Raw genomic sequence first — 22,487 nt, 5'->3', positions numbered from 1 at the left:
CCAGCCAATTGGCGAGGCTGGAGCAGCGACACATGAAATACGATGATTTTCTGCTGAAGAGGAGGAGGGGGGAGAGGGAGGGAGGACCGCTTGCTCCTGATGGTTTGCATGCCGGGGGTTGCGGAAAGGACTGGCCACAGAGGAGTGTCGTACGTGGAGCCGCAGCACCCCCGGGGATGGCCCCTTGCTCTCTGCTCCCTGCCCAGGAGGATGCCATTGCCACCAAGGTGGGCCGGGTGCCGCTGGCACCAGGAGGGGTGTTGGACGACGCTGCCGTGGGGTGCCAGGCCTGGGCACCCACCGCTTTGAGGGGACCCATCACCTCTGGTCCCCCGTGGGAGAGCTGGCTCCGCGTTGCTCTCCGGGAGCTGAGGCATGCATGGGGCCACCGGTGCTTTGCAGCGCTGGTTGTTGGAGGGCTGAGCTTTTTTGGGGGCTTTGGTTCGGTTTGCTAAAATAAAACCACCCCGAAATCCTCCTCCTGGAAGAATGCTTTATTGCTGTGCCGGGGCTGCTCGGCTCAAACTTTGCAGCCTGATCCTTAGTTTGATGGGAAGCACTTGACAGAGCTCCTCTCTGCATGTCATTAACCCTCTCACACCACCGCCTGGGACGGAAACTGTTAATCCCTAAAATTCAGTTGCGAGTTAACCCTGATGAGGAGCGTCCCTCCGACACCCTGAATCGCATCTAGCAGCTGTTCATTTCTATAATGACTGTGCATTTATCCAAGAGCTGGGTGGCAAGTTTTCCATGTATTATCCTCGCAAAGAGGGGAGAGGAGGGGGGCAAGAATCCTATTAAACCAAATAATCATACAACAATCTTCCCGAGGACAGGCTCCCCGTGCAAACCACACCTCCCCCTGCTCCCACCGTGCCGCCGCCGCTGCTTTAGTAATCTATTTGCGCCGTGAGTGACAGTCCTCCAGAAGTGATAATTGGTGCACTGTAGCTTTAAAAGGTTAAAACCCTTTTCAAAAAGGCCTAGACTCATAGTGGGAAAAGACAAGAGAGGCTTTGGCTGGCTTTGGAGCCCGAAACCAGCTGCTGATTAGAGTCTGCGTCTTCGGGCTGAATTTATTCCATATTTTTCAGCAGCAGGGATTCGAGGAGGAAGCTTCCGTTTGGGTTTCTTGATCGTGGTTTATTTTTATTCAGAGGAATAACAGAGGAAGGATTTGTTCCGGCTGGAGCATGCTCACAACCTTCAAGACCTCCCATTATCAAACTGCCTACTTTGGGCTTTAAAATACATGTGTTTTGGGGTTTCTTTTTTTTTTTTTTTTTTATTAGCGTTATTATTATATGGCAGCATCTCTGTTTTATTTTTGAATAATTTATTTCGAAAGGAAGCTGATCTCGTAATGAGCTTTCTCCTTCCTCACTTGAAACAGGTGCTAATGAAAGAATGCAAATAGCACCGGCTGAGCCGAACATTTCCTAAAGAAGGGAACAGCCACCGACCCAAACCGCTCCGGGATCTGCCTGCTGCCACCCAGCAAAGGTAGGCACCGGGGCTTTTGTGGGTTTATTCTCTCTGTTCTCTGCGTGTGCATTTGCCAATGGTATATCTGATTCCCTCCCTCCCTTGCTGCGGGTGCACAACCGGACGGCGAGATTCCATTTTGCCTCCCGAAAGGTGTCAGGTTGCCACCGAGACGCTCGCCTTCTGCACGCCGAGTGTGCATATATAGCTCTCTATATATCTCTATATGTGCGTGTATCCCCTGGGTGGCCTCGCTGCCTGCCGAGCATGGCGATGGATGAGCGAGCTCCCCCAGCCCGAGGTAACCTCAGCGGTGTCAATCAGCCCAGGGCCAGCCTGTAACCCTGTCCCCGCCACGCTCTCAGCGACTTTGCTCCTTGCTCCTGCTTAATTAGCCCTGGCTGTCACATGAATTTAGCGCCGCTTGACAGCAACTTCATTCTCTCCCAACGTGCATAGATGATTGTTATGATTTTATTGCGTGTCCCTCCCCCCCCCCAAACCCTTGCTGGTGGGAGGCGGACGCTGCGTGTGATAGCGACGTGGATGATGGACACGGGTGTGCGGAGGGGCACGCACCTCCACCGGGCATCCTGCTCGGTGGCAAAAGGGACGTGTTGCTCCATGGGGAGCTTGGTCCTGCCGGGGTGATGCTGGGTGCCTGTGCGGAGGCCCTGCTCTGCATCCCATCCTGGTTTAGACTCCCTGTGGAGCAGAAGCAGCTGTTACCTGGTGCTACAGCGTGTATAAACATAGCTTAAAATAACATCCCGACCCTTGTTTTAACAGCTAGAGCCCTGCCTAGGGCTGAATCCCCTTTTCCCTGCACAAAGCCTGGGAGATGGTTTTTCTTTTGCATCCTGCCTACTTGTGTGTGCTTGTATGCGGGCAGTGCTGGGTGATATCCTGGGAGGTTTGTCCTTTCCCGAGGAGCTCGAGTTTTCCACCGTGCTGGGAGGCAGGTGGAGGCAGCCCCATGCGGTACCTGGCCACGGCTCCCGCTTGAGCTCCAGGTTTTCTGCCGTATTCCTACAACTGGGCTTGCAGCAGGGACTGCAGTGGCCTCTCCAAGGGCCAAATCCAGCCCTCGCTGGGATCCAGCTCCTTCTGCCTCAATATGAACCTCCGAGGGCAGAAATCAGCCCTTTTTCTGGAAGTTTGCGTTTCTGTTTCAGTGGGTTTAAGTGTGTTTGAGCAATATATTTATTTTCTCTGTGTGCAAGATGATTTGTAGGGGTTGTTTTTTTTTTTTTTTTTGCCTGACTGTGAAGGAAAGGATCAGCAGAAAAGTTTCCCTCATTTAATTGTGCAATCCGAGGGTGGGCAGCACATGAAATCAAACACTGATTTTATATAAACAACCTCTTGAGGCTTCCTAGAAAGAGAACTTACCTGACAGATAGAAAGTAATCAAAACTGAATATGCAGTCTGGGCTGTTCCTCTCCCTTCCAGAAACAACTGATCTATAACTAGGAGTTGGATGTGGGGTATATGCAGGAGAAAAGGATTAAATCCTGCTTTAGAGCCAGCAGTAAGGGAACACTTCCCTAAGCCTGGTTTTGGCTGGGTGCAGGAGGGGGGTCCCTGCCTTCCTCTGGATGCTGATGGGTGCTGGTGACTCTCAGCCTTGTGCTTTGGGATGCAAAGAAAACGGATGTTTCCCCAAAGCCCGCACTCCCTCATGCCGAGGCAGCGATGCTCTGCTCGCACCGGGGCTGTGTGGTCCTGCGGGGACGGGGCTTTCTGGTCTTCACACTGTGCCAAGGAAGGAGAGTGCCCAACGCTATGGGGTTTTTTATCTTTTGGAGATTGTAAATCCTCTCTGTCTTCATTTCTGCCTCTTCTGAGCCAGCTCGCTCGCTCGGCAGGGCTTCTGCAGAGCTGTGCCATGTGGGAGCTCGCTGCTCATCTCCACTCCTGAGCTCTTGCTCTACTCAGGCTGGTGGGAAACATTCTGGATGAGAAACCTCCTGAGAAAGCCCAAGCAGGTGGTACCTGAGGAGGGGAGGATCGGAAGATGGCATTTTTCCTGTCAAATGTCTTCTGTATGGGGCATGGGTTAGGGAAATCTTTCATGCATTGCACAGCCCAAACCTTCCTCCTGGCAGTTTGAACAAGACACAGCAGATTTTGTCTCTGCATCACTCTGATGTTTATCGTTTCATCACCTCCTGAGAAAGGGAAAGGCAACTGTTGTTCTCTAAGGCTACGGAGCCTGGGTCATCCGATGGTATCGTGCTTGCAAGGGATGCTGTTCATAACTTTGCTTGAAACAGTTGTAAAACTCTCATGAATGTACATGATGTGCATGGTCGTGGCTTTCAAATGGCTCTGCAGCATCTTGGCTCATTTCTGGTCAAGATTATGGCTGTCCTGTTCAATCAAGCTATGTACATGAGGATGTTTGCTGGGAATTGAGATAGCTGTTGATGGGCCAAGAAGTTCTACGGACCCCTGGATGAGCCCAGGCTTTAAAAGTCTTCTCATCAGGTGCTCTTTTAATTCTGGATTTCCACCTGGCCCTGAGCTGGTCCAGCAATTACCAGAAATCTCAGCTCTCTCTGTTCATCACGTGGAGCTGCTGAGGAAGGGATGTGTGCCAGGAGAGCAGGAACATAATATTGACCTAAACCCATCATTTTTAATTGGACCAGCTGGGAATGAGTCTTCCTGCCTTGTGTTGGTAGGAGCACAAACCACTCTAGACTTGTTCAGGGATAAAAAAATGTCTCCTTTCTCCATGTAAAGCTAAATATCTGCAGCTGGCTCGGTTCAGGCAGATGTGTAAGGTGGGTTGGTATGGATGCGCTGAGGGAGAGTACATCCCAGCACGCTGTTGGACTGTTTAAAGGTGCATGTTGTTATCTGAAGAGGATCTTCAAAACTATCTGTGAGGGCTGGGTGTTGCTTATCCCTATTTAACCATATCACTGACCTTCCTTCAAAAGGGATGTCAGAATTCACAGGCTAAAGTCTCTTCATTTAGTTCTTTCAAAAGCTCAAACTTTCATGCCAGGAATAGAAATGCAGCAGCTATGTAAGTCATGGAGTTGCTCAACTCTGATCTCGGTGGTTAACTGAGGTGGGGGGAAGCAGCGTGGCCTTTTTTGTTCCCATTTAACCTTTCTGCATCTTTTTCTTCCACGTGGGAAATGGGGAGGAGGAAGGGGGAACTGCTTGGCCAAGAGCTCAGTATGAGTCTCTGGCAGATTGAAAACACAAGTAATAAGTTTTGACTCTAAGCTCCAACTGCAGACAGCAGGTTTTTTACTCTTAGACGATTATTTGCTGGGTGGACACTGGTGCCATAGGGAAATGCATGGAAAAACATATATTTAACTGTATAGATAATCCCTGTCACTAGCTGCATTCTGTTGCACCCATCCTTGCTGTGAGAAGCAGGAGCAATCCCAGCTCCTGGGAGCACGGGTGCTCCGGGGTGTTTGGAGGCGAACGCTGCAACCGGCTGCTGTTACCAAAGACTTGAATGATTTATCGAGGCACGTTGCATGCAGCGTGGACAGCTTGGGCTCTCAGAAGGCTGCGTGTGAAAGCCCTCGTGGCCGAGGGACACGGGATGCTGCTGGTGTCCCCTGAGAGCAGAGGGAGGGGAGCCCCAGAAATAGCTGCTGGGATGGTCCCCAGGAGGAGCCCAGCTGCAGATCCCAGCCTGGGGCTGCTCTGGATGGGTTGTTGTGACTCAGGATGCTCTAATGACCCTGACCCTAATGGTCCTGGCTGGTGTGCTCCCTGCAGCTGAGAGAGGAGGATCCCACAGCCCTGCTGCTCCAGGGCTACTTGCACGCTCCCTGCATGGGAATCCCATGGGTCTTGAGATGCTGAGATTGATTGTCCACTCCTCAAGGAGCGCAGATTTTCAGTGCAGTGCAGAGATTGTCTTTGCTTCCCCTCCTGTGTGCCACCTTGTCACTCTGACAGCTCTTGATGTGGGACACGGGCGTGTTTGAAAGGAGCTTGGTCAATAAAATCTGGTGGAGGAGACAACTGCAGGTGGCTGGACCATCTCCTGTGTCTCTTGAGGAAGGGCCCAGGGCTGCTGCTGACTCATAGCCCTGGTTTGGGGACTGCCAGCGGAACTAAATGAGTAAATACCGATGTAACAAATGATCTGCTGAGAATAAGTCACTGCAGAATGTATTGTTCTGTTAAAGTGCAAGTGAGAAAGGTGAGTACCGCTCATGGTGATGTCAGGGATGATCTCAGAGTCCTCCAAAATACACCTCTGCTACAAACAAAACTTCTAACCCACTTCTTTCAGTTGCCTTTAGAGTTGAAGCATATTTTATGTATTCTGGCGGATGCTACTGCTGAGCGATGCATTGGAAATCAAAAGGTCTAATATGTTTGAAATAACCTAAGAAAAAATCAATCGAGATGCAATAGGAGCTCATATGGTCTTTTAAATAAAAGCTCATGTGCAAAAGAGCAGACTCTTGGGATGGGCTCAGCTGCACTAGCATCATCCCATCCTGCTCTGGTCCCTCTAACCTGCATCCATCCTACGTCATCTGTGTTTCAAAGGCTTTTCCAGGCCTCACCAGGCTGTTCCCCTTTGCCTGTGTGTTTTAGCCCGTGAAAATCAATTTATCATCCCTCATCTCTCTCCTTATGGCGTTTAGCTGATTCTGTGTTGCTTATCAGAGTCACTGCAACCCTGTAAGTTGCAGAGATGTTCCCATCAGCCCCATTTTTGGTTGCTTTAACTCATATCTTCTTTTTCATGTGTGTGTCCTGGCATCATAGTGAACTTTACGGAAGAGTGAAAAGTGCTGAGCCAACCAGGTTGTGTTGTTGTTAGTGTTAGTTCAAAAGCAGTTTGGCCAGGTTTCTTCTGAAAGCTCTTTGCTGCAGTGAATCTGTTGCTAGAAATGAATCCTCCAGATGACCCTGTGTGGCAGGGACATCTCCAGCAAGTATAGGCAACACCTACCTTACTGATAGCTGCATTTGATGATAACTTTGATTAATTCAAAGCAATTTTATGCAGTGGAAAAAGTCTGCTCCCTGGCAAGTGAAGGGCATGTACTGTGCACCCAGGGCAGATTGAAAGAAAATACCTTGAGTGGCTTTGTGTCTCCAAACAAGCTGTGGTGCCATGCCAAGGGAAAGCAGTGAGGAAGGTGGCTGTGTGGGTCAGACCACCCACTACAGGGGGTGAAAACTGGTCCCAGGCCAGCTTCAACAACGATGAGGAGGTGTGTTACAGTGTGTGTGTGGCTCACGGGGTGCAAGGTGCGTGGGGCAGTCAGCAGAACATGAACCTCAGACTTCAATAAGGTAACGAATGGAACATGTTGCTCTTATAGGCAAGTGAGTTGTATTTTGGAGGGCTGAATATATACCTGGCTTGGTTGATGGTGCCAGTGAAAGACATGCTGCTTAGCTGGGGCAGAAATTGTATTATGTTTACTCCTCAGTTCTGCTGCAGATTAAGCATCAGTGGGATTTACTTTTCCTTTGTGAAGCCATGGGGACCTGAAAGCAAAAGTCCTGTTGGAAGTTGTGCTTCTAAATTACATAGAATAGGAAATGATTTGCCTTCCTCCATCCAGGGCTTGCTTGCGTGTCCATGAAGCAAGGCACAGGTACACAACCAGTGCAGGAGGATGGCTGATGGTTGGTTGATGCTACTCAAGGTCTCTTGTGTTTCCCTGCACTACAAGCAGTTTAAGAGAAGAAAGACTCCTTGTTTCTGCTTTTACATAAATCTACCACTTTGTTAGGTAAAAATGTGTTCTTTGGCTTCATTTCCTTGTTGGCACCTCAGCAAGTGCCAATGCTGTGGGTAGTTGTGTGGCACAGGCATAGCTGGAAGGTGCTTGTGCTCTTCGGGTAGAGTCCGGTGCCATGGGACCCTGGTCTTGGTGGAGATTTCGGGGTGTTCTGTCATACAGATGAGATGATAAAATCAGAAAGAAGATGCCCTACAGTGAACTGTGCAAAGACAGCGAACTTGGGCAGTCCAGAGCTTGGTTGGCCATGGCCATGAAGCAGAAGGCTGGGCTGTGTCCACAGGGATGCTGCAGGGATGAGCTCCATGCTCGTTTCACCTCTTATTGTATTTCCATGCTCAGATTTCGGTATCCCTTTGTCAACTGGCAGGGATCAATAATGTAAATAAGGCATTATGGTAATGTAAATAACACCAGAACTCAAAAGTGTTCAGGAAAACTTGCATGGGGAATACCAGGAAGGTACCTAAATTCCCAGAATAGCTAATTTAGCTGGAACTTAGCTGAATGATGAATGCAGGAATGCAACAAGTTATGATAAAGTTATACAAAAGCTCTGTGATTTGTATGCCTGCAGCTGGCATGACCTGTATTTCTTTTGCCATTGGAATTTTGGGGTGCAGTGGGAGCATGTTCCTTCCTGGGTACATCAGCTCATGGGTTCTGGTGTTGCCTTGCAATTCCCAGCACTGTCTCCTGGTGTGATGTTATCACTTATGAAGAGTTTGCAAATCATATGATAATCCTCAGGGAGGGAGGACTCGAAGGAAGCTGTAGTTAGTCTGTATCCGTAGTTATTCTGCACTTTGCTTGGGGATGCTGTGGACGCATTTGAGGCATGATCACATCCCTGAGCAGTCTGTTGTTCCTTACAGAGGAAAAGCTTGGGTAAATTGGAAATCAAGAGGCTAATTTTCTCAGCTAACTGTACATGACAGGTTTCTGCTGCTTCTGTTGCTATTTCTGTCAACGTTCATGTATTATTTTTCTCAGCCATTTGGATTTTGCTCAGTGTTTGCCATTGCAAAAGCTGCTTCGGGCCTGATGCTGTCTGAAGAAGCATAGTCCCAAGTCAAAAAAAGCAGCATATTAGGATAAAAATCTTGATTATGAAAAAAAAAAACTTTGGTTCTCCATGACTGAATAATGTTCAAATGAACTTGATACTCGAGCAAACTGCAAAGGTGGAGGGAGGGGAGAGGACGCCTACATTAATATCACATAAAGGTTGCAAAGTTAAGCAATCAAAAGATGGTATAAGAAAGCGTTAGGTTGAATATGTAATCATAACTTCCCTTTGTGTTTGTGCTGTTCGTCAGGGAGAATGCAATCTTGGGTTATTTACAACTTTCAATAAATAGATATTTAAGATAAGCTCGATCATGTAATTAAAGACTTCTGACACATGGCCAGATGCTCTGCCTTTATGTTTGTGTAAATGAGAGCAGAGGGTGGCTGTGTACCACAGTGCCTCTGCTCGAGTGGCTAAAAAAAGGCTCTTTGTCCCAATGTAACTGCATTTGCTGCATCTAGATGGCATGGAGGGATGGGACAGTCCCCTCCACAGGGCAGAAATGGGAACTGAAAACTGTAGTGATGTGACTGGTTAAAGGAGACTAGATGTGTTTTTGCAGCTGGTTGTGAAAGGTGTGCTCTCGAGCAGGAAAGTTGCCCTGATTTTCCAGGCAGTGTTTCAGGAAGGAAATTCAAGCTTCCCAAGGGACGAGTGGTGACTCCATCCTAGCGGTTGGATGCCGCGCTCTGGGGAATCAGGGCTGTGCTTTGCTCTGGGCTCCTCATCACACAGGCTGGGGCCAAAGCTTTGGTGTGGGGCTGAACCCCAGGCCCGGAGCAGAATTTGCCCCGGCAGCCCTCCCATGCCCTGCAGAGCTGGGGCTGGTGAAAGGTCTCACTGGGGTAGCAATCACAGAGCCCAGGGTGTAGGGTTGAAGCAAGACCCAGAGGTTGCATCTCATGGAGAAAGGTGCTCTGGGGATTTTGGGTATGTTTTGAGCCCAGATGGACCTGCTGGGAAGGTCTTAAGGAGATAAAAGTGCTCCTTGGAGCTAAGAGCTCTGCACTCAGCGAGATGGGAGGTTAACTTGAAGCGTGAGGTTAAGTGTGCTCCTTGCAGAAACACTACTGGAGTGGGGATAATTTTGTGCTGCAAAGATGCAGATGAGAGTGGGGCCCATCCTGGCCTCCTGGAAGAGTCTTTCTGGCCCTTCCAATATAGAAGTATTGCTTGAGGCAAGTACCTGTGTAGCTAATGGGGTCTTGTTATTGAGCTTCTCCGGCACCACGTGGCACTTTGGATTTCATGTCCCCAGAGATACCTGTGGGCTTGAAAATGGGTGTAATCCTAAGAGAAGCATGACAAGGGATACTGCAGTTTGGTGATACAAAGTTGGAAATAAGAGAAGTAGAAAGGAGGAAAGGAAAGTAAAATCTGTAATATTTATATACTGGCACATTGTCTACTTTTTCTTAACAGGGTGTTATTGTAATTAATCATAGAATCATAGAATGGTTTGAGTTGGAAGAGACCTTAAGATCATCCAGTTCCAACCCCCTACCATGGGCAAGGACACCTCACACTACACCATGTCACCCAATACTCTGTCCAACCTGGCCTTGAACACTGCCAGAGATGGAGCATTTACCACTTCTCTGGGCAACCTGTGCCAGCACCTCAGCACCCTCCTAGGGAAGAGCTTCTGCCTTATATCCAACCTGAACTTTCCCTGTTTCAGCTTGTACCCGTTACCCCTTGTCCTATCACTACAGTCCCGATTGAATCAATTGCATTAAGTTTTTGTGTCATTTCATATGATACCTTTTTCTTTTTAAAGAAGGCAGAGTTCTTGGTGCTTTAACTATGGCATGATGCTCCTCTCAAACTTATGCCAATAGAAATCCTCACTATTTGTAGACTTGCTACCGACCGACTTTGACTCTTGGTGTGGCAAACACAATGTTTGACTCCCATGTACGATCTTCTGCAATATAATCAATGAAATGGTCTACCCAGCTCCCATCAATCAACCCAACTGGCTTTTTGGGGAATGTTTTTTAGCAGCCTAAACCTTTTTAAAACCTTAAAGCTGCATAAGCAGCTTAAACCAACCTAAAGCCTTAGATCATTTTAAACAGCTTGTGCCAATATAAGGACTTAGATTATTTTAAATACCTTAAACAGATCTAAAGCTTTAGAGAATTTGGCCAGTCTCAGATTTGGTTGATTATTTGATTGATTTCATAGGTATGGTAGTCACCAGTGGGTGACTCTGCCCAACCACTCCTTACTGGAAGATGCCCTGTTTTTTCTCTGTCTTACGACTTTTACACTTGGGATATTTGATGCTTTTTGACATGTGAACATGGCAGTAAAAATCTGAATATGTAACCTTAACTTTGCCCTCATGCTTAGGTTATGATCATCTACCTTCTTTCTGTACATGGCCCTGGGTTATTTTGGCTAAATATGTGTCTAATTTGCAGGAGAAAATGAATTCTATTACAGCAGTTGAGGGTTTTCAAAGAACCATGAGCACCTGAACTGCCCTTTGCAGTCTGGAGTCTTATAAATTGCTTATATAGCTTTGAAACTCCCATCTTAAGATGTGGTAGCTTAATTAAACCTCTTTAAAAACATACATAAACAGAGGAATGAGTCCAGACTGTGACTTAGGTTAATTTGGACATTCTCTACTTATTGCCTGCTCCTCACTACCACATCCTTATGGTGTCAATGGAGGGTCTAACTCTTCCTTCATTTTACAAGAGAAAATCATAAGGAATTGAGGCTCAGATTTGGGGGCTTTTGGATTTTCATTAAATTAAATTAGATGGAGTTTCACTTCCATACTAGCCATTGCTGGAAGACCGAGTTATCTGTTTTCTCTTAGAGAACATAGCACCAAAGCTTTTCTGAAAACTGAAGGAGCAGCAGCCTCAGAAATATTTTCTTTAGGAGATACACTGATAATAACAGCACAGCGATAAGAAGGCGCAGGGAAATTTTCCACTTGAACTCCTTAACTGAGCAAAGGAGCCGACTTGCTTCCCTCCTGCTGAACTCTTGGGTGCCATTTGTACACTGAGTAGTTTTTACTCCTCCCCAGCCTGAGCTGCAGTCCCCAGGGAGTGAACCAGCCTTTCACCAGGTTGGGCTGTGATGCTGCTCCAATCCCACTCACTGCTTTGGCTGTGCCGGAGTGAAATTCATCTTTATCACAAGCACTGTGGCAAGGGGAGTTTGTATTAAAACAAGTGGGTTTTTGTGGTGGTGCATCATGCAAAGTGGGGTTAACCTTAAACTTTCTTCTCTATTGCTGTATATAATGTAGTATTGGAACAGACCCAAATAAATTAAAGACGAAAACATGGCAGTTCATAGGAAAGACTAACTTGGAGCAAAGCTGCTATCTCCATCCGTTGGCCTCACGGGCTCTGCCACATGCAATAGCTGCTTCTCAATCCGTGCCATGTATCACAGAATCATGGAATGGTTTGGGTTGGAAGGGACCTTAAAGCTCATCTAGTTCCAACCCCCTGCCACAGGCAGGGACACCTTCCACTAGAGCAGGGCTCCAAGCCCCTGTGTCCAACCTGGCCTTGAACGCTGCCAGGGATATGGAGCATTTACCACTTCTTTGGGCGACCTGTATCAGTAAACCAGCTGTATACAGATCTCTGTCATTATAGTGTTTAGTTTAGGGTTTCACATATAAGAACTGTTTTAACTTGCAAGAAACTTTAGAAAACTAAGAAAAAGTTTCAGTTTTAGGTACCGAGCTGTTTGTTCAGGCTCGGGTGCTAGATCCCTCACACGGATTATTCACAGTGCAGCTGCTAATAAGTTCTGGTCTCCTACGTTTTATTCACTTAATAAATTAATGTATTTATTATTCAAAGAAATAGTAGGTGAGTGCTTGCTTGAACGTGAATTGCTTTCTTTCAGGCTGCCAAGCTCTAAATTCTCTTGTAGATAGGATCATTAATACTTAGAACAAGAAGCTTGAATTCTACTTTAGTATCTGGGATAATATCTAATGGAAAAATCTGGGATTTTCAACACCTATTTTATTTTTTTTAAGACAATAAATAAATTTAAAAACAATAAAATCCATGCCAGAAGTTCCTGGGATTTAGACATGCTGGAGCTTTCGGTCCAAGCCTGGCTCCTTGAGCTCAGCGTGGGTGCAGCTCTCTAGTACATATGTAATAAAGTTCTTTTCCTTTCTTAGAATATCTGGCCCAAGGAGTTCAGGATTAAGTTTACTAGAAATGTAAACACGTTGCAGCTGGGTAAACCACAGTGGAATCAGGGCAGAGAGCAGACCAGCCTTTCAAATCTGAGTTTCTTTCCTTTCTGACTTCCCTGCTCTATAACCTGATGACTAGGACTGGGTTTGCTTCTGCAGATGTCCTGCAAAGCTGTGCATCTTTGCACCTACAGTCTTGATGCCTTTTTCTGCTTCGAAGGAATGTGGTGAGTTGGTCATTGTTGGACTTTCTGCTCTTGCTGGAGAGCTGGGCAGGAGTGAGCCTGGTTTTGGAGCTGGCCTGGTGCATTTGATTCCTCCTGCAGAAACCCAAGATGCTCCCACTTCCTCACTAGTGACAACTTCTTCAATGAACTTTTTTTACCCAACTTAGCCATTTTTCTCTGGAGGACATCCTGGGCTTGGACCTTTCCTGTCATTGCATCCTACAAATAAAGCAGAAATAAGCTGTTTGTTCCACTGCCTTTCACAGCAGTGGGATGGGAATAGCCACTAAACAGTGCTACAGTAAGAAGTGACTCTTCATCAGGGACTGTAGTGATAGGACAAGGGACAATGGGTTCAAACTTAAACAGGGGAAGTTCATGTTAGATGTAAGGAAGAAGTTCTTCCCTGTGAGGGTGCTGAGGCGCTGGCACAGGGTGCCCAGAGAAGCTGTGGCTGCCCCATTCCTGGCAGTGTTCAAGGCCAGGTTGGACGCAGGGGCTTGGAGCAACCTGCTCTAGTGGAAGGTGTCCCTGCCTGTGTCAGGGGGTTGGAACTAGATGAGCTTTAAGGTCCCTTCCAACCCAAACCATTCTATGATTTAATATAGACAGTGTAGTGCTCAGTGTGTGTCACCCAAGGGATTCTTGGCATCCCTGTGTCCCCCCTTTACTTTGCTGGGGACCATGGAGATGCCAGGCAGGACGCTGAACCTGGGAACGAATGCAAACGGATCAAGTATGTGACAGTTGTTCATTTGTGCTCAGCCATCATGAGATGTGGAGAATAATTCAGAGTATATGGAGTTGTAGCAGAGCCCAGCTGCCTGATGTAGGCAGGCGAGGTGAGAGCTTTCCACGTTTCCTTTCTCCCCACTTTGTTCACACTTCAGCAGACTGCAGCAATACAAACAAGTCGGTGTTAATCCACCCAGCAACTGCATCTCCCTTGGAAGAGGCCCTGATTTCCGAAAGCATCGCCATCCAGGACAGCATTTAAGCATGTGCTTGCCTGTAAGCGTGTGTTTAATTGCCGTCCTGGATAATGTTGTATTTAATCATGTTTCTAAATGGTTTTCTGACTCAAGGCCAGTGTCGGCATCCTGCGGGTTGCACCACCATGTGAAGAGCTGCTGGTAGTGGATGTGGCATCCCAGCCCAGAGTAGCGTGGATGGGCATTAGGCAAGTTATTACCATTAGGGAAATGAGCAATGTGGAGGGAAGGAAGCTTGGAGCTCCCCAGGAAGGAAAAAAGTCTGTTGTTTAGTGGGGTGAAGTGGTGAATAGGGGGAGCTGTGAAGGGTGCTAAAGCATACGGCATTTGTAGCATCAAAGGGTTTGTAACATCGGTAGATTTGGGTGAGGATTAATGAGCCTTTTCAGCTCTCAGCAACTTACTAAAACTCCTCAGCCTTGTTTGTTTGGGGACTTAGTCAGCAGCTCGGGGTTTCCTTCAGACTTCTTAGAAAGCTGAGCAGTGTCTGTGTATGCACAGGCACGTGGAGAAGTGGGTGAGATGTGGAGCTGAGGGCTTGTACCTGCCTGGGCACTGACCACACAAATCTGTGCAGAGCAGTGAAATATGTGGAGGCAGAATATTTCCAGTATCAGCTTAAGCTCCGTTTTCTCCATAGGAAAACCTGGGAAGCTGTATGGTCTGTACCAAGAGCAACAGCAGGGTGTCCCAGAGAGCTGCTCTGGGGCCTGGGTTGAAACCACCCGTGTGTCTGTACCCCAGCCACCCTGGCAGGATGCATCCTTCCTTCCTTCCCTCTCTTGTAGACAGCTTTGCTGAAGGCTGTTTGCAGCCCAAATACAACTTTATGCAAAAACTGCTGATGCTGCAACAGAGCTGTGCATCATGCTCTCAGGAAAGTGCCTCCTGGTGTGGTGTCATGCCATGAAGCACCTCTGGGTCCTGGACTGGGTCACAGCATCACTCTTTTTCTCTGGGATGCCTGTTGACCCCATAATATCTATACTTTTTGGCAGCTAAGCAAAACTCAATGCTGCATCCAGGCTGCAAAGCTTGTGAGATGCAGGGCCAGGTGAGATCTTGTGGCACCCTTTCCAGAAGATGTGAGCACTGAAAAAGTAAGCCGTGCCACCACAATGCACAAAGACCTCGTGTGTCAAAGCTTTGTTGTCTTGTTCTCCTCTTTGTGTGGAGGAGAATGATACGTTTTATGGCTGGCCAGGTTCTGTGAGGCCAAATATGTTTGGTCAGTGTACCAGAAGGGTTGTCAAAAGTGGGGACTAGCCTCAATGGTGTTTGAATGTGGGGAATTAGAGATAATGAATTCCCAGTGTTACTGGGCCAGAGATGAGCACGAGAGTGAGTGGGCTCAAATGAATGGAAGGTTTGGGCATGTCAGGAATTCAGGTGGAGGTTTTTTAAGCAGGGGGGTGGTGTGTGAACTAAATTGCAGGCGGAACAATTAATATCAATTATTTTTAAAGGTGCTTGGACATAAGTACAAGATTACAGCTGATAACTTCAAAGAGGTAAATCGGTGCATCTGCATTTGATGTCAGGGCAAAGGTGCAGACTTGGAGAGTATGTGGATATTTGAAGTCTCAAGGGAAACTGGCTATATCTTTTCTTTATGCTGTGTCATAAAACTGGGACAAAGAGGTCACTTTGTCACTAATGGTCAGCACATTTAGAGGCGATGAAAAGAAATAGCTCAGCCAGTGTACAGGAAGCAGTGCAGGAGAAAAGATGAGATGGGAGATGCTCCCACCGGTATGAGGTCAAGTCTGTCCCAGCCACTTCTCTGTGATGCAGTTTGGGTTGCAAAATGGAGATTCACCAGTTCACTGGTGAGGTTAAAGGACTTGCTGTGAACATCAGGGAGGATTTTCCTCCTTCTGGAGGGTGTATAGGAATCACAGAATCATGGTTAGAAGGGACCTCAAGAATCACCTGGTCCAACCTTTCTAGGCAAAGCATGACCTAGACCGGATGTCCCGCACCCTAAGAAACCCCTTCATGTTCTCACAGGAACAGGGGGAGAGGGATTATGTCCATCTTATAGCTGGAGAACTGGGATGACAGAACATGCAATGCTGGAGCTGCAGGGGAGTTAGCGAGAAGGAAATGGCACTTGCACCCTGAATCTACAACTGGGTTTTTTAACCCAAAGATCCCCTTAACCTTGCCATGGAGGCAGGCCACAAGCTGTCCCCTTGTTTTGTTGTTAGTCTCCATAATGGGAGTTTAATACTTTCTGGGCTCTCTGCCATTCTGTAACAGAAAACTGTAGGAATAGCTCTCTGTACATGAAATAAAATGATATTCGGTCTCTTTTGGTACAGTGAAAACGGATTGTCTTCTGCCAGCTCTGCCTTTGCACGCTTTCCTTAGGGAGGTGCCTGTAATCTTTTAATTATTGACCGTGTAATGCAGGGCAGAGTGACATTATTTGTCAGTAACACAATACTGGAGGAGCTGCCCTCTCCTCTCTCTCATTTCCCAAGAAGCAAACTGAGCCTGATGCAGTGCTGTGTTCCACCAGCTCTTTCACATCTTCCCATGCCCATGTGTTGCATCCCTCCCGTCATGTGAGCAATGAAGGTTTAGCAAACAAGGCTCTTGCCTCCGCAGGGTGACTTTGCTATGAGGCAGCCTCCCTCGTAAGGAGAAGTTATGTTGGTGGAGCTCGGCTGTTTCACCTCCGCTGTAAGGCTGCATGGGTGGTTGCGTGGATGTTGTCCATGTCCCTGTGCTCTGTGACAACAAATCAGAGAAGGCTCTGAGTATGTAGCTGAGTTGCCTTTTCATTCATGTGTGAACTGGGCCTTGGAGATAAGTGCTTGTCCCATCGATTATAAGGAGACACCTTGTGCTTAGTCACAGGCAGGAGACTGGAGCACATGTGGGTGCTGCATTTTGGTAGAGCCGAGGTGTGAGAGGACACTTAGTTCCATCGCTGATGGTGGGGAGCTTCAGGAGATGGGTTGTAGGTGGTGGGTTGGGTATGTTCAGTGGGATTTAGTGTCTCTCCATGCTGGTCAAGGCACCCTAGCAGCAGCAGAAGTGTCTCAGGTGTGTTTCCTAAACACTTCCATGCCAGTGGTTATGCCCATCTTTGTGGTACACGCAAAAAGAGTCAGAGTGAAAGCACAGTGTTGATGTATAGGTTTTCAGGGTCCAAAGAGAGTGATGCTCTTCTGCATTATGCACCAACATTACTGTTTCCTTAAGGTTTACAGGGCAGCGTTGCCTGGAGGCCAGATCAGTCCCAGGCATGTGGTCACAGAAACCTCCTCACTCCCATGAAACAAGGCTTAAACCATGAGCTGTAATGAAAAGAAAAACAGGAAAGGGTTGCAGGGCCATAAATAGTAGGACACTGAGGGAAGAGATGAGTGTGCAGAAGGATGGAGGAAGTGGAGGAGTGTTGTCCTCTGCAGAATGAAAAAGTAAAAACAACCGTAAGACCCATGGGGTTATCTCAGAAATTCTAGAGAATAGAAAAAGTCAAAAATAGTTCCATTTCCTGAGAACTTCCAGGTAAAAGATTTTGTCTGTTTTGCCCTTGGTGTTATTATGCCCATAAATATGCTTTTAACTTGGATTTTTATTAAAATACCAATGTTCTGTAGACAACTTGTATTTTTCTGGGCAACTTCCTTCTAAGCCCACAAGTAGCTAATGCTAGCTTTCTCATCCTTTGTGGCACATCATCCTACATAATATAACACTAAATACTGTTGCTTATTCTTGCAAATGCGGTAGGTAGTGTTCCTGGTATCTTACTAAGCTCTTGGCTTTTACTTTTGTGACACTGCCAGGGGAATAATAGCAATTCTTCTTAAAAAAAGCCTTTTCTTTTAAATATCTAATGCTGTTTTCAAGTGTTGTTCTCTGTCATAGCACACTTTTCCTCATTTACCTTTGCAAAAGGAGGTAGAATCATAGAATCCCAGACTGGTTTGGGTTAGAAGGAGCCTTAAAGCTCATCCAGTTCCAACCCCCTGTCATGGGCAGGGACACCTCCCACTAGTAGATAATAACCTGCCAGAGCAGAATGGTATATATATTGTTATACAAAGCTTAAAATGACATTTTTTCCCCCCAAAGTTTCAGGCTGGAAAAGAGGAGAGCACAAACGTTTTGAATTTCTTTCTGTAACATCCAGAAAACTCACCTTATTTTTGTGCTGGAGTTGTTCAAAGGAAATAACCACAACAGGCTTGTTGCAAGGGCAAGTCAAATCGATGCGGTGTGCTGAAGAAGTTGTGGCTTAAAGAAGCTGCAGTTAAACCAGGTAGGGGGAGATATATACATATATATATATATATATATTTTAAATACAATTACTTGCTCTGTCCTCCAACTCACCCCGAGTGAGCGCTGCTGAGTGAGGCCTCACCACAAGCTCCTTGCTGAAGGGTGCATGTGGAAGGAGCTCACGCTCCCTGCAAGGCACAGCATGTACAGCACCAATTACAACTTCTCCACGCATGCAAATAGGGAGCAGTGGTTAAGCCTGCAGCCTGCGACTGCTGCCTGCTGCCAGTGGGCATGAACCTCCTTCCTGGCAAATAGGGCTCGAGCATCTGCAGGACTAAAGAGCTAGAAAAGAAGCCCTGAGGAAAAACCCTTCTCCCTCCCTCTTTTTAATTTTCTTTTCCTTTTGTTGTTTTGCAGAGATTTGCAAGACAAAAGCGTTTGCTTTGCACTGGGCATTTTGGTTTGTGTCTCTGGGTTAGCTGGAAACACACCTGCCATTTCACTGCTTCCTGCAGCCGATGCAAATAAAGCATCCTCTCAGGAAAATGTTACATCCCTTAAAATAAACTCTGCTGCTCGGTGGTGCGGATTGTCTCTGGTTTCGTCCTGGAATGTGTCTGCAAAAACAGAAAGCCACAGGATAAAAATACGGTTGTCCAGTAGTAATACAGAGGGTTTTCCATGAACAGTGCGTGCAGACTGCTGCTGTTTATTACATTGCAGTGCAGGGTGTTTGAGGGGTGGTGGTTTTTTTGTTTTTCCTCTCTCCTTCCTCCTTTCCCTCCCTGTTTCGCTTCACAGAGCCCCTTGCCTGGCTCTGTGCCTGCAAACCACACCACTGACTGTGACGGGCAGCAGTGCTGCTTTTGGCTTTCTCTTGACCATAGGTCTATTGCACAGCAGTAGTGGGTACCAGCTGCTCCCCACCTCTATAATGCTGCCTTACTGCTGGTGCCTTTGTTTTTCTTTCTTCCCCCTGTTAAGCCTAAAAGCCCTAATAGGAAAGTTAAGGTTAACTTGAATGTGTGAGAAATTGTCTTGCTTTTGGTTTCATCACCGCAGAGCCTATGTGTGGTACATGGAGACCTCAAAACCTACCTGATGCTGGAGTTTCATTCTCAATTCATCAGATGACTGCAAAAATGAATAAGGCTTCTTTCAAGACCAGGAGAAGTGCCTCCTTTATGCAGCCACTGCAGTGATGCAGCTATGGGGTGCACAGCGGGGCACTGGGTGCATGTGGACTTGGGAGGGGGAAGTTCTGCACATCTTCTCTACTGTAGTGATAGGACAAGGGGTGATGGGTTTAAACTGAAACAGGGGAAGTTCAGATTGGATATAAGGAAGAAGTTCTTCCCTGTGAGGGTGCTAAGGCGCTGGAACAGGTTGCCCAGAGAAGTGGTAAATGCTCCATCCCTGCCAATGTTCAAGGCCAGGTTGGACGGGGCCTTGGGTGACATGGTCTAGCATGAGGCGTCCCTGCCCATGGCAGGGGGTTGAAACTACATGATCTTCAGGTCCTTTCCAACCCAAACCATTCTATAAATCTATGAAAGTTCTCCAAGCATCAGCCGCCTACCCAGCTATGCATTAGCACGGCAAGCCTTGCTTTCTTCTGTTGTGGTGGCAGTTAGATGGATTTACTGTCATTTGCGGTGGGCAGTTTGCAGGATGTGGGGAGAGATGTGTAGATAGATGCTCAGGGTTTATCACCTGAATACTAAGTGGCTGAGTCACTGAAGAAGCTTTGCTATCTTTAAAATCAGAGGCAGGATTTGCTGCCAGCATTGTTACAAGACAGCAAGTTGATAAAACTGAGAGAACCTACATGGAGGTCACAGTAGTTGTTTGGACGTAGTGGCTGGATTTGGTTTTGGATCTAGTTGAAATAACTTCTGGTCACCATGTGATGAAATGGTTGGTATGGGACAAGATGGATTTGTACGGGGTGAAGGGTGGATGTGCCGGGAGCAGAGAAGTTTCTTCAGGGTGGTGTCAAATGGCAGGTGAGAGGACAAGGAGCCCCATGGCCCTGGGGTATCTGTGGGATATGGCACGTGGAGGAGAGCCTATAGAGGACTCTGCAGGCAGGAGAGCTTAGAGACAGCACTGAAAAGGAGGTGTTAAGGGTATCTTGGTAAAGAAGAGACTGAGTAGCACAATTATAATTGTAAATTACTGCTTAGAGAAGCTTGAGGTTTGCCAGAGGTTGCAAACTCCTGAAGGACAATCTTCTACGGGACCAAGCTCTTTGGAGACACCAGGAAGGAGAGCTGATCCCGGGATTCCACAGTGGAATGGGATGGGCGGCTGGCTGGGCTCCCTGGGATGAGCTGGTTGTGCAGAGGGGAGCTTGCAGGTGTGACTGTCACAGTACCTGTTCTCACAGCATGTGTTTTTCTTGGCTCCGAGTGTAGCAGGGGGGTACCCGGACATGCCTCCCCATGCTGACAGGAATTCCCCTCAAGGCTTGCTGGGTTCAGGTGTCTTTTCCCCAGAGCTGCTGTTGGATCACTGCAGCTTGCTGCTGTTTTCCCCCTTCTGTCCTTGTTTTCAGTTGGCAGCGTCCCATCTCTACCCGTGTGATCGGTCCTACTGCACGAATGTGTACTGGCTCCATGGTTTCAAATTGGATATGGGGGGGGGTACAGCACAAACCCTGCTTCCTTATGTTGGGGTAACCCCTAAGAAACTGAACTGTCTGCCTCAGCCTGATCCTTAGCTTGCACTGGGATAACTAGAAGCCAGATCTGTTTGTGATCACTGATTCAGTGTGCTGTGCAATCCACCGGGAGGTGAGGGGATTGTCTGTGAGTGATAGTGAGGCACAGAGCAAGCCCACTTGTGCTCTTCCTTACAGCTGCAGCTATGACACAGACCTTTCGCAGTGCCACCTTTTCCTTTTAATGCCTGCTGACCACTAGGAAAGTTGGTTGGTTGGAGTAAAAGGCACCTGTGATGCAAGGGTTTGGCCCTGAGGCTGCCCTCGAAGCCTGCCCTCCAGGGTTACTGCTGTGTGATGGACTTTCAAGGTCCCTCCTGTTTCCCTTTGAGGAAACTTCTGTTCTGGAAGTTCATTTTGTATCTAGTTCCCTGAAAGATCTCAGAACAGAGAAGCAGCTCTATTTATATATCCTCTCTCCATTTGCTTTGTATTTTCTTGGCCAGGGTGCTATGAACTTGGTCCTGTAGGTGTCGAAATAGAGCACCTCACAAGCAGCTATCACCTTGACTCCTACTCACTCTTTATTCCAACAGCGATTAGTTCTGATCCTTTTGGTTTCTTGGTAGATGCTTGCAGACATCACCTTCAACACGTGCATTTCAGAATCATGCAAGGTCTATGATTCTAAGGTAGATAGGCAATGTGTAGTCCCGGTGCTTGGTGCACTGTGCGGAGTGGCAGCCCAGGTCCTGGCTGACACAAAAGCATCACTGTCTCCCCTCCTCATGAAGCTGTCCACATTTGTAACAGCTGTATTTGTTTCCAAATCATATTAACATCTCTTAATCTCCTAAATCTACTCAGCATCCTAGCAGACCTGCTCCGTGAAGTGGTCACAAGCAGCTCTGTGTGCTACTAGGGACTCAATGCTGTGCTGCATAATTTGCAAGAGCAAGCGATGCCAAACATTCTGCTCAGAGAAGATCAGAGACTTTTTCTTCTTTTAATCATGTGCTTTCCTTGCCTTATGAAAACAGCTCTGTACTGCTCTTGCTAATAGCAGGCATCCTAAGAAAACAGAGAGGGATCTGCAGCAAAGATCAAGCTACCCTCAGCTTGCCCAGACAGCTCTGCTCTCCAAGCAGAACAAACCTCTCCAGTGGGACTCCAGTAACCTCACCAGAGGTAATTGTGGGCAGATGCATCACCTGGATATGATGTCACTGCGCTGTGCTAATGTTATTTTGTTCAATGCAAACAAAGGAGGTTGATGAAATGGCTAGGAGCATTAGCACACAGCATCAAGGGCTTGACCAGGCTGATGCATGCAGCCAGCTGGAAGAGATCCCCTCTTTGGGCAGCATGACACTCCCTGTCCTTTCTCAACATGCTGATTCCTGTTATTGTGAACTACCTGCTTGAGGCTCTAAGGAGGTGCTTGGCATGGCCTGGCCTGGAGCTTGCCATGTTTTTGCTCTCCTCAGTTACTGGACTCATACAGAGCTTCCCCCACGCATTACATGAGCCTGGGAGCCTCCTTCTGCCTGGAGCCTTAATATAGTGCTAGATGCAACTGACAGGATGCAGGACTGCAGTAGATCTTATCCACTACTTTCAAGCTGAGGCTTGAGCATCAGTACCCTCTGAGATCTGGCCAGTGTGGCCTCAATGTGTGTAATATCAGCTGGAAGCAGGGGAGGAATTCAGGCTCTGGTCCAGCTCCCACGGTGTTCCACAAGGTAGGGTTGCTAGACATCCGTGTAACGTGAGATTTCCTGTATTTCAGACTGTGAGCTGTATTGGAAACAGAGGGGATGTTATCCTTCCTGTATTTCCTGCACTGTCTTCA

At 47.4% G+C, this 22,487-nt stretch overlaps 1 protein-coding gene across 3 annotated transcripts in view; it reads left to right on the top strand.

Moving 5' to 3' along the window:
* The first annotated feature begins 205 nt into the window (after positions 1 to 205).
* HIVEP3 (HIVEP zinc finger 3) overlaps positions 206 to 22,487 on the top strand; it is a 255,393-nt gene continuing 233,111 nt past the window's right edge. The window contains exons 1-2 of one of the 3 annotated variants that reach the window (XM_030504575.1): positions 206 to 227; positions 1,397 to 1,506. The gene's annotated coding sequence lies outside the window, so the exon portion shown is untranslated. Of the gene's footprint in view, positions 228 to 934; positions 964 to 997; positions 1,507 to 22,487 lie in introns of those variants that run through there. The other 2 variants (XM_030504574.1, XM_030504573.1) reach the window with 2 other exon arrangements.

Source organism: Strigops habroptila, chromosome 12 (genome assembly GCF_004027225.2).
Source record: "Strigops habroptila isolate Jane chromosome 12, bStrHab1.2.pri, whole genome shotgun sequence".
Lineage (NCBI taxonomy): Eukaryota > Metazoa > Chordata > Aves > Psittaciformes > Psittacidae > Strigops > Strigops habroptila.
Note: the sequence above shows the minus strand (reverse complement) of the source record. Positions and strands in the feature narration are given on the sequence as shown.